The following is an 11,537-nucleotide window of genomic DNA, read 5'->3' as shown; positions in this document are numbered from 1 at the left end:
CTAAGGATGGGATAGTCCGCTAAAGACTAGCTGTTGTTGGGAATATCTTCTCGGATGGTCTGAAGTGGTAAAGTCCTATGGGACTATCTTACTAGTACGAGTCCATAAAGGAAAAAAGGTGTTTAACTATAAACAAAATCTTATACTAAAAGGCCACAAATAAGGATGTTAGTAAATGGGTTTTCGTAAAAGAAGGGTATTCGTAAAAGAAGGATGTTAGATATGGTATGTCTGCATTATGTTCGGTATGGAATAAAAAGATCAGGGTAAGAATCCATTGTTGTGATGAGATGCTTGCAAGTCCACCAATAGTAGTCGCCATTCTGCATAACTGTGCATATGGTTATCTTGTAATAGGACAAATCGAAAAGGTAAAAAGGAAAGTCTGTAATGAAGCTAGACAAATTCAAATCTTAGAGAGGGGAGTGAAAAAGAGTACAATTATGTCTAAATTAGACTGATAACTCCCCTAAAGGATCATGCACGTAGAATGCATACATGTCGTCCGTGCCAATCAAACTGTGACATCTGCTAGGATACTTAAGGAGTTTTAAACTTTCCAAACCTATTGTATAGATCATCACTAAGTTCATTCAAACTTATGAGTGTTTTACCTTGGATGCAGGATTTAGGAACAACTCGAGGTTGTTGTGGAGGGACCAAGCTAGGCATCACCAATCCCATGCGAATGGTGTCGTACTTGTATCATGTATATAGATGGGCACCCTTAAAAGCTATGCCTCAGGGATTGGATAAGTGCATTATATTGAATTAAGTATAAAGTCTTAGTAAGTGTAAATATACGGGACTAGTATAATAAAATGATTTTAAGAACTTTAGCACTTGTATAATAGAGAATTTATTTGAACTTTAAATTTTGAAACATGTTGTTAACTAAGGAGTTAGAATAAAGTTTTATGGTACACATGGGTTTACAATTTGGTGTTGTCTAATTCTATAAATAAATCAAGCTAGAAAGGTCGTTAAGTAATATGGTTTAATTGTGACATTCGATACTTGAACTTGGCGATTAGGTCGGGTATAGGGTGTTACATGAATCTTAGAAGATAGAGATATAGATGTGATTGACTGGACTAACAATACATTAGACTGAACCCAAGAAGAATAGATCCTGAATCTATTTATTGATTTATTCACTTGTGACGTTTAAAGTGTGACATACCTTAATCCTGAGTGGATGATGGACTACATATGTGTGACTCGTACACTTTGATATAAGTAAAGGCCTAAGTTAAAATGGTTAAGGAATCGAAAGTTGGTGCACTAGGTATACAACTTCTGTAGTATGTAATGTTATTCACACTAGTGAAACTCATAGTCTGAGATATGAGTAAATGGTATCCTCTTATTGGCATTACATTGTAGTTGAAAAGTAAAAGTGGCTATGAATAGTTCGTATTTTTGATGAACGACTTGATTACTATTTGATAGTAATTGACTGTTCATGAAGGAAGGTGCAATGGTTACTATAATTCCCTCAACCCAAACTGATTTTCCAGGTCTGGATCTCGGGTGTTACTACACACGATACTTAACAAAATATCGAACAACTGACAAAAAATCTTTAGTTAAAACCTTTTTCTTATTAATTTAACTAAGAGACGTAATATTTGAAAATGAGGTAAAATATTAAGTATAAATTTTTAATCCAGATTTGTTACAACTCATTACAGTATAAAAGTTTGTTAAAGATAGACTCTTAGGGTGTAACCTTATTCTACGTCACTTTTCCATTGTATGCATGATAACCCACTTCGCTGCTAATTTAGCGTAGTCCTTCCTGGCGCATTCTCTTACCACAATACCTGAAACAATAACAAACATCGTAAGTTCAAGAGAACTTAGTGAACTTTATTACAAAAAAAACCTTGGCGGATACTTTATAATATTCATAGAACATTGATGCGCCATCTATCATTCTGAACCACTTACTTCTGTAACGGGTGGATACTATTACAGTTTCGGCTTACTCATAGTCACCAACTACCATACTCTTAGCTTACCAATTCTCTCTTAACTGACCAATTTAGGATCTTTCTATACATTTCATTAATATTTTTTTCACTTAACCACAAAAGTACTGTTTTAAAGAGTATACCTTTGGAGCACAAAATCATCCCTTACATATACACTTATTCCAAAATAGTTGTTTGCAAATATTAATCATTTCTAGATACATACACGCTTGGTGGATACTTACACAGAATTGAATTCCATCAATCCACTAATCAAATCATGTTCTTGTACAATAACCCACATACTCATATTGATAATGAACTATACAAACCATTTAGATGAATTTCACACACAAATTTGTTACAGAATCCAGGATACTTAAAACAATGATGTCTTGAATTCTATGAGATTCTAGAAGAAGACAAGACACTGTTCAGATATAATGGAAATCAGATACTCAGATTTCAGCACTATAATAGAAATGAACTTGAAATGGCAATTCCTTATGTCTTTTATAACCATGCAAATGCCAATTTGCTAAACTAATAGATTACCATGTCGGATACCCCTTTTTAACATACGTATACAAATTTCTTTTTAGAATTTCCTTTATCTAATTCAACCAAATTAACCTTATTATAGAAGTATCTATCATAAAACAATCAAAATTTACCCAAAACTTACCATAAGGGTGGATAAGCATTCTTTACTAGACAGACTTAGCAGAGTGTGCCACAAGGGCAAAACAGAATACGCCATAAACGCATCATACAAATTTACGTGTTTGTGTCTCAGCGGACTCTCACAGAAGGTGCTATGTGTTTCTCCCTCATGAACTTATATCAAATTGTGATATACTAATTTGATTTGCACATTACCGAAGGCTACGCCATGAACATACATATAACCAAATCTTACCATGGGTCTGAGCCGCATAGACTTATGCACATTCATGTATCGTGATCTGCCAATCCAGTCTTCAACTTACTAGAGGCTACACCATGAGTATTCTTCTATCATACGATGCCATATGTCTTAACCTCATGGTTTTACACTTGATTTCATATCGTTATTTGCTAATCTGGTTAACAATATAACTGCCTTACTAGAGGCTTCACAAAGGGACATATCTCAACGTTTACTTACCCAGATTTATTCACATTCTTGACTGACTCATACTTTTTGTATTTCTAACTTTGCCTAAACATACCAATCAAAATTCTTCTCAACAGACCTTTATACATACCATTATCTTCTATGTTACTTCTACTTGAACAACTTACATAAAAGAGTCAAGGTAGAGACTCACCTGATACTTACCTACTGTAGTTCTAAGCTCCAGACTCAGACATCCTTCTCGAACCAACAACAATAACTGTTTACAGAACATATGACCACCATTAAAACTCATTTACATACAAATTACTATCATCTTAATTGTTAATAACCTCCATGTAAAACCTTATACTTACAACTTATTGTTCAAATATCACATACAGACTTACTCATTTAGAACTTGACATGAAGAGCTGTAATACTTACCAAGAGATGAAATAACCACTCATTAACTAAGAACCATAACTTCTAACTTAATAAGGAAGAGATACAACTAAACTTAAGAAAGAAAAAGAAATCAGAAAGTACTTTTGAAGGAAGAAGAAGAACCTTTTTCAGAATCCTTCTCACACATATAAATATGACTCATCCTACTTGATGTTAACAAGTGTCACACATTTCAGAATTCGGATTCTTAATGGTTTACAGTTTCTATGAGAAACATAAATAAGTACTCTACATTTACAAATGTCATACTAATCTATCCAGTTGATTCCTGACCAGGTTACTTTACAACCTAACTAGCACAGTACTTCAGACAAACAAGGCGTACTATACCTTTGGCAATAACTCATACCATGCTTATCCCTTTTCGCTTAACACAATCATTTCCTTTGAATAGAAGAATATCTTGAAATATAATCTTCACTTACTTATATGGCAGTTCTATACGCCCATACGTATATGCCAAAAAAAGTAATTGGGTGGATTATACTTCACTAGACAGATTATTTTATTACTATACACCTTAATCTTAGACCTACCAAACTTGGGGTGTGACAATTACCATGAGATAAAATATAATCATATTGGGAGAACAAATTTATCCCAAAGAGATTAAAGATATTCGTACGATGGTAACAACGTATGAAAAGATCATTGGACGAGCACTAATCGAATTGCTTTCATAATGGTATGCCATTAGGGAGAGCTCAATCACGATTCTATAGTGGAATGACTTCATGACTAAAATAGTTTATAATTAATAGGCAAAAAAACTAGAACTTAATTAAAAATCATTTTAGCCCTAATCACATATGTCCAATCAATCCATCCATTAGTTCTTTGAAACAAAAAAAGAATTGAATGTTGAATAAAATGAACATAATTGGATGGAAATTGTAAAGTTAGAGAAATGGGAAACATGTGGAAATGAATATAGTTTTCTCCAAATAGAAATGACCTGAAAAATTAATTTAGGTTTTTTTAAATTATTATTTAATTAATTAGTTAAATAATTGAAGTTCGAAAATGGAAATAAATTAATTGATCATAGTGAATCTATTGAATGTAGAAATATTAAATATATTTTCTCATAGATTCTTTTACAGTAAAGTCGACATGATTTTAATGGATAGAGAATTGGATTGGGAAAATTATTTAATTGGATAATTAATTTATTTAAATTAATTAATGATATTTATTTTGGGAAGTAGAAAAACAAGTATTGGGTTTAGATTCAATTATAAAATACTGGGTTAAAAGCCCGAGATGTACTTGTAATTGGACCCGATTTGAGAGAGGCCCAAAAACCCCTAATGTTTAATGCTAGGGACAACAAACCTTAGTTTATTTAACTAAGGTTGTCGCCCCACCTAATGGTTGTCGCCCCACCTAATCCTAGTTAAACTAAGAGTTTTTCTTCCTATTGAAATAAACTTCTACAATTCAACAAGGGTCTCACATCTTCTTCATATAAATAGATGTCACTAGTAGAGCTAAATACACAAAAACAATCTTTGAGATATTATTATTCTGCCTGAAAATAGTGAGAGTTTATTCTCTAAGTACTAATTATATTTTTTAAAACAACAATTCTGTCGGTTTCTATTGAGAGAGATTTTGTTTTCATACTGAAAGTAAAGAAAACTATTTTTGGTTCTATGTTTTATTTGAATCGTTCGAGCTCACACTCGAAGCAGTTTGTGGTATGAGAATAGCAGAGAAGGTTGACCGGTTGAAAGCTGGAAACAAAAACATTCTATCTAGTTGAAAACATAGGTGCAATTTCGGTAAAGGTTTTATTGCTATAAATTTCACAAACCGGCTTGATTTGTATAATTTTTATTTTTCGCTGTGCAAGAAAACTGTTTTTGAATCGAATTTTTTCCAACATAGTCGTACTATGGTGAGTAGATAAATAACTATTTAGACTTCGCTTTGCATGTTTGTTGCACTTCTTTAATTCAATTTAGTTCATACTTCCCTGGGGTATGATCCTTGAAATACTTTCGTATTTCATTGTAATTTAAAACTATATTACAATTTGACCTGTATACTTGCAGTACACCGCACTTATCTATATTTGTTTGCATCATTTATCTTTCTCGGTGCACACACACTAAGGAGTGATTAATTGTCTTGAGGCTAGCTTGACAAGTCTTGAGACACTAAACATTTGGGTTGAACAATAAGGTAAATTTTGTTCTTATAGTCTCAAGACACGTTCATGCTATATTGAGACTTAATGGTAAAAAGACCCTAAATGCGCATTCTAAAGTATCAAAACTATAACATGCCATGTAGAAGTTGTATATCCGATGTACTGACTTTCAACTTTATCACCAATTGAACTCAGGCTTTCAATACATCTGTAACACCTCGAGCCTGACCCGATTGCCGAGTCCAAGCTACAGGATGCCATATTCGTTGTCAACACAATGTCCACAAAAATACAATAATTATATCAATCAAATAGACATTTATAACTTAAACTCATTCCTAATATGATACTCAAACTTTTACAGAACTAAATCAAGCTTATGGAAGCTCTTTTGTTGACTCGAGTATGAAATATGACCTAATTAACAACTTTTACGACTACTTCTTTCTATCTGATAAAACTTAAAGAAGGATTTAAGAGTTTATCAATAGACAACTTAAAGAAGATAGCTTCTATAAGCTTAACAATCAGCTCATCTGAAATCAATGAAGAAAACTTTTGAGTTTTCTTTGTTAATGACGAAGGTGAGCAAAGAAGATGAAATAAAAAATCTTCTCTCCATTACTGGGTTGTCCTATTTATAGCTGACTCTAGTCCTGATCCCACTCAAATTAAATCTTTAATAAGTAATCATACACACACGTTTTCACTAATTAATCACATCTTATGAGGCTTTATTGACACGTTACCTCCACTAGGATGCTAGATGACTTAAACGTGTCCCACTAGCCCCTATTTCTAATACACAATTACGTTCACAACAACACAAAACATGGGTCGCAGACTTATTTGTGAAAGAGTCCACCAAATAAGGATCTCGTCAAAATAAAGGACTCGCCAAATGCGAAATAAGAGTTCACAACCTTAGCGAAGCTCAGTGAAATACTTCACTAGGGAAATCACCAATACTAATCAACCTAAATCTCGCGACTTAGTCGGTTTCGCCAGAACAACTTTCCAATCATATCGGTTTGTCAAATTAGGGTGTGACAAAATATGTTTGATAACTATTTTTAAACAATAATAACATGAAAAATAAAACAAAAAATTACATTCATATGGGTTCAAATTAGAGTATCATTTTTAATATTTGAAAACTATTAAAAATATTTTTACTTATATGTGTTTGAACTAAGGCCAACAAATTCTTTTAAAGTTAAAAATATTTGTCTTCATTACTTTTACTTTTATTAAACTTTTTCCCTAAAAACAACAAAAACCTTTATTTAGCATTTTTAGAAAAATAAAAATAAAAAATTCTTTTAAAATTTTTTAACCAAATATATTTTTTAAATATTTTTATTTTTCAAGAACCCAAATTTCCTTTTCTAAAACTAAACAAAATTTGAAATTAATCTGTTAATCTCGGAAAAATCTTACTATTGCAACTAATATTTTTTGGTGGATTATCTTAATTTTAATCTTTATCCTAATTATAATGATTTTTTGCTTGAGTTAGGAGGCGTTGGTCTCGGACAAGACAACCCACCAATTGTTGCGGCTCTCTCAAGTGACAGATGAAACTCTGAAACCGAATATTTATTGTAATAAAATAAATAAATATGATATATCTTTAGAGAGAAAAGGAGCAAAAAATATGATATATCTTTAGAGAGAAAGGGAACAACAACCTTTAAGACTTTTTACAGAGAGTGAGATCGTGAAATACTCTTCCTCTTCTTTGATTTCCTTTTCTTTTCTCTATAATGTCTTCAAATCTCCTCATTTTCTCTCCTACTATTCCTTCTTTCTCTTCAGGTATGTTTGTGTCTTTATTTTGCTTTTTTCTTTTACATTTATTGCCATCTTTTCTGTTAACTCTTTTCTTCCTACTGGTGTCTTCTACTCCCACATAACATCACAAATCGCTACTTTTTCCATAAGATCTTTCCCATTTTCTTGGTTTTTACTCCAAATGTCGATCCAGGTATTTTTGTTTTTTATGATTTTAGCCCGTAAAGTTGCTTCTTTAGTTCTTGCTGTTAAAATTGGAAAGCTTTGATTTTTTATACCAAAAAAGAGTTACTCTCTTTTGGTTTGTTTTTGAAAAAAAAATTCAAAATGTAAGTGGAATCTTATATTCAGAGTGATGAATATTATATTTAGGACTCTATGTAGATACGAGACTTTAAGTGAGCTTATTAAGCTCAGGAATATATGTTTCTTTGTACAGATCTCCTTCATTTTATCTATCTCTTGTGAGAAGTGGGATGACGGTATGCTTTGTTTCTATGATTTGGATTGTAAATTTGGCTATTTAAGAGTTAGGTGGAAGTATAAGTTGTCTTTTTTGTATGATACCTTTCTTAATTAGAAAGTTTTTATCGTCTACATCTTTTTGGTTATTAGGAATCCAATTTGGGGTTTTGTTTTTTATGAGAAAATCATGTAAAAAGGAAGTAACTTTTAGAGCTTTTTGTCACTAAGTACTGGATTTTCCCCCTTTGGTTGATTTTGTTTGAAATGTTGATTTGGGAGATTTTTTTTTATAAAACTTTTGTAAGGAAGTTTATGATTTGTGTGTATGTTCTCTTTTTGGTTTGGTTTTGTTAGTCCCCAAGAAACTGTGCAATAGGACAAGACAAGAAAACGCCTTAAATATTTCTTACTTTACTGAGTTTCCTGGCTCTTTGCTTGCTCCGTCAGATATTTGTTTTTGCTTGATTCATGCCAAACCAAGATGTGTTTAAATTGTTTACGCTTTGGGATATGGTGAATAGGTGGCTAGTTCGTGAACTTTGTTTTCCTCTCTATTCCTATTGCCTAGGATTCTTTCAGGTTGTGCCTAATAAGAATTTGAAATATGAAATATGCTATTGCTTCACTTTTATTATTATAGTAACTATGTCGTTTTGTTTGATTTCACTAAGCCATGACATTTTTTTCCTTTCCAGTTAGTTTTCTCAAAACTTAGTACTAGTTATCTTTTCTTGAATAACTGCACCTTTTTTCTTGAGATTTTATATTTTCTTACCCTTCTTTCAGTTTTTATTAACTAAATTAAATAAGAGATTGAAGGCTTCAAAGCTATTGTACACCAACTCTTCAATTCCCTTGTAGTACCAATGTCCAACACCCATATCTGACACATATTCGAACATGGCTATGGGGAAATAATTCTTCAAATATATGGAACAACTTAAAAAAAATATTGAGGTTACCCATATTGGACTAATACCTCTGAGTTCGTGTAACATAGCTTCATACCTTAGTTCTTTGTTTGATTGTTGGTTACCTTTTGAAGCTGTTTCCTTCCTGGTAATTAACATTTTTGAGTCATAAGGTTTTTGGCATATATTGATTTAGGCAGTTCTTATGTATCCAATTAGGGTTGTAGGTAGCCATGCTAAAATGTGAAATAAACCTATCTAATGCTAATATTTGGAATGTGTCACTGTCTTGATTGCTTTGTTCAAGGGCACAATTTCTTTTGTGATTTACTTGCTTTGTACCAGGACCAAAGGTTAAAGCTACTTACCTGGATATACAGCAGGTAAATTTAAACATAATAATGCAGATAACAACTTAAGGTACAAAAGAACTCACCAGAAACCTTCACTTAGAGCTTCCTACTCAACGGGTTCTTTCCCTTTAGCATTAAGACCTTCTCCCATATCCTTGATTAAAATAATCGAATGACTTCTTTAAATATAAGAACAACCAAAACTTAATAAAATAACATGAATCGATAAACATGTAAATAGTTCCGGGATAGAAGTTTTCTTCCTATCCAGTATTTAGATGGAAACCCTATTGAACAACTCTTACAACACTCCTTTCTACCTGGTAAAACATGAATCAGGATTTAAGAACTTACCAGCAGAAAACTCAAGGAAAGAATTTTCTATAAGTTTGATAGACAACTTTTTTGTTAACGATAAAGAACACCTCTGGGTTTTCTTCAATGATAACGAAGGCAAGCAAAAAAGATGAAGTGGAAATTTTCTCTCCACTACCAGGTTGTCCTATTTATAGCTATCTCTAACCCAAATCCCAATCAGGGTTAAAATTTAATCAATAATCATACTCACATTCTTCCACTAATTAATCACATCTTATGAGATTTTACAGGTGTACTAGTTATTGACATGTTACCTCCATTAGCATGCTAGATGACATAAACGTTTCCTACTAACCATTACAATTATCTCTGCAATAATACAAAACACGAGTGGCAGAATTATTAGTAGGAGAGTTTTCCAAATAAGAATCTTGTCAACCTCGAAATAAGATTCCGCAAACTCGGCAAAATACTTCACCAAAAAGTTTGCCAAAGTTAACCCATCTAAGTCTCACGACTTAGGCGGTCTCGCCAACGTAATCTCCCAAATAGTACTAGGTCACCAAAAGAGGGTGTGACAAGTATTCTTTGCTAAGGGTAGTAAATAGCTCAGTTGAGAGTAATTAACTACTTAATTGATAATTAGGGTTTTAATCGATCATAGGCTGTGAGCTCCCATTGTTAACACTAGGAAAAGGAAATTACATTTGGATATCTTAGGTTAATTAAATTCCATTAGGTTATTTTTTAGGATAATTAATTTAATTAGTTTATATTTTAATTTTTCATCAACACTATTAATTTCTGAATCAATTAAATTAGTAATTATTTTCAGTAATTAATTTAATAATAAAATTTTCCAATATGCAATCACTTGGGATCCTTGGAATACTTTTCAAGTGTTTCATTGTAAAAAAATGATATTACAATTTGACCCGTATATTTGTGGACACCGCTGCTTAATTTTATATATTTTTACTGCAGTATTTTTATTCCAGATGTTCGCACCTCTGGTGGCGTCACCTAACATTTACAAAAATATCCCACTTAAAAACTGATTTGTAAAGGCTTTGTTCCTACTTTGCCTTCAAATTGACCTTTTAGAAATGTCCCTATTAGGCTTTAATGTCATGACATCCTCATCAGTCAGGTGCCTAGATCATTCAGTCCATGTCGCAACATTAGACTTTGTGGTCGTGACCTTGACTTCAGTGGGCTCCAATTGCTAAATTAGAAGAACATGCAATGTTGTGACACTAAAAACTAATGTCGCGACCTTGACATCAGACTACTTAAGGTTACAATTGTTGAAGGTTCGCTCCTTAGTTGATAAACTGTGCATAATGTTGTGACATCCATAGCTGATGTCATGACCTTAGCTCTAGTAACCTCACTTGTCTTCTCATTCTTCTCAACTAAGTCCTTGCAAAAATCTTGTACCACAAATAAGTCCCTAATAGAATATAATTATTGTTTTATTCAAATAAACATAAAATAAGCTAAAATTTTGAATTAACATAAAATTTAACCTATGTATGAAAAAAAAGACTCAACCAAGGTCTTTAAGTGCATAAAGAGCTTAATTTGTTATAAATACATCACATCACATGTAGGTTGTCATGCCAACATCGTTAAAAAATTAGTGTTTTAGTTAGCATTTTTGTTAAGAAAAAACAATTTAACTCTTTTTGAAAGGTCAATGACTAAATTTAACTAAAAAAAAAGAATAAGAGCCAAATTAATAGAAAATGTAAACATTGAGAGTTAAATTTATTACTATTTAAATTTTAATTATGTAGGTTGAATTGTTAATAAGGTAGTATATCTTTTAGCCCAATTGGGATAGATTTTGAGGAATTAATATTAAAGCTGCAGATGAACTTTAGTATAATGTGCAATGTTAAGTATGAATTTTATACAATATATATTTTTTATTTTATTTAATTACCACAAATTATTAACAACATTAACACTTAGCATCACTTTATATTTTACATAAAA

At 31.9% G+C, this 11,537-nt stretch overlaps 1 long non-coding RNA gene across 1 annotated transcript; it reads right to left on the bottom strand.

Annotated features, from left to right (window-relative positions):
• Window positions 1-1,592: 1,592 nt before the first annotated feature.
• LOC121218135 (uncharacterized) lies at window positions 1,593-9,684 on the bottom strand. The gene is made up of 3 exons (XR_005914376.1): window positions 9,573-9,684; window positions 9,302-9,372; window positions 1,593-1,826 (listed from the first exon to the last, which is right to left on the bottom strand). It is a non-coding gene; the product is annotated as an uncharacterized lncRNA (long non-coding RNA).
• Window positions 9,685-11,537: the final 1,853 nt, after the last annotated feature.

Source organism: Gossypium hirsutum, chromosome D06 (assembly GCF_007990345.1).
Source record: "Gossypium hirsutum isolate 1008001.06 chromosome D06, Gossypium_hirsutum_v2.1, whole genome shotgun sequence".
In the NCBI taxonomy this organism is placed as follows: Eukaryota; Viridiplantae; Streptophyta; class Magnoliopsida; order Malvales; family Malvaceae; genus Gossypium; species Gossypium hirsutum.
The sequence above is the reverse complement of the archived record's forward strand: the minus strand, read 5'-3'. Positions and strand labels throughout refer to the sequence as shown.